A 1125-nucleotide genomic window follows, 5' to 3' on the forward strand; every position below is an offset into this window, starting at 1 on the left:
AGTCTCTTCCCAACACAATAGCAAGAGTGGTCCCTTAGAAAGTATTCATCATGTGTCCAAACATGACACTCCTATGTTTAATACCCCCAATGCCTTTCCATCCCATTTTAAGTAAAAGCCCAAATCCTTCCAATGATCTGCAAGATCTTCACTGTCTGACTCCAGCTGCTTCTCTGACCTCATCTTCCTTGTGCTTACTCCACTCCTGTAATGGGGTCTCTGCTAAATGTAGATCATGCTAAGCAAGAGACCTCCTGATGGCCTTTGCCCTACTCAGGATGCTGTTCCATCCGTTATGCTTCATCACATTTAGGACTCTTCTCAAATGTAATCCATCCTTTCTACAATAGCACTTAACCCATTATTCTCTATCTCCCTACTCTGCTTTACTTTTTATAGAACACTTTTGCCACTGATTCGTATCTTCAATTTTATTGTTTCTCTCCCCCCCTCCCCACTAAAATGTAAGTTCCAAGAAGGTAGGGACTTAGTATATTTTGATCACTGCATAGTCCCTAGCACCTATTATAGTGTTTTTCGTGTAGTAGCTGTCCATTAAATGTTTGTTGACTAAATGAGTGACAGAGGTCAAACATTAGTGAGTATGATCATTTGCAGTGCTTTACCTATGAAATGCTATTTCCTTTCCTTTTCCTGTTTTCCACTTTTTTTAAATTTTCTTTTGTTTACAGATTTCTATAGGAGCCCTTTAGAGAAAGTGCATGGTAACCTTTTGTTATTTATGTTATAAATATTTTCTGTCACTTCTCTTTTTATTTTGTTTATACCTTTGTCCATTGTGATGATTAGTTATATGTGTCAATTTGACTGGTTTAAAGGTTACCCCTCATCTTAGCCTGCTATTGCATTGCTAACAGAAATACCCAAGATTGGATTTATAAAGAAATAGGGGTTTATTGACTTGGCATTCTGGGATTGAAAAGTCTGAAGATGTAGGCCTGGCATCAGACCATTAGCATGACTGACAGAAGCACAGATGATGGGAAGCATGTGCAGAGAAAGCTATGTGTAGCTCTCTCTCTTATGTAGCAATCCCCTCTCATGAGAAGAACTAAGCCCTTCTCACATGAGCTAGAATTCACTGGGTCTCTCAAGATGTCATCT

The sequence above is a fragment of the Tupaia chinensis genome, unplaced genomic scaffold (genome assembly GCF_000334495.1).
Source record: "Tupaia chinensis unplaced genomic scaffold, TupChi_1.0 Scaffold143771_1, whole genome shotgun sequence".
NCBI classification, from domain to species: domain Eukaryota; kingdom Metazoa; phylum Chordata; class Mammalia; order Scandentia; family Tupaiidae; genus Tupaia; species Tupaia belangeri.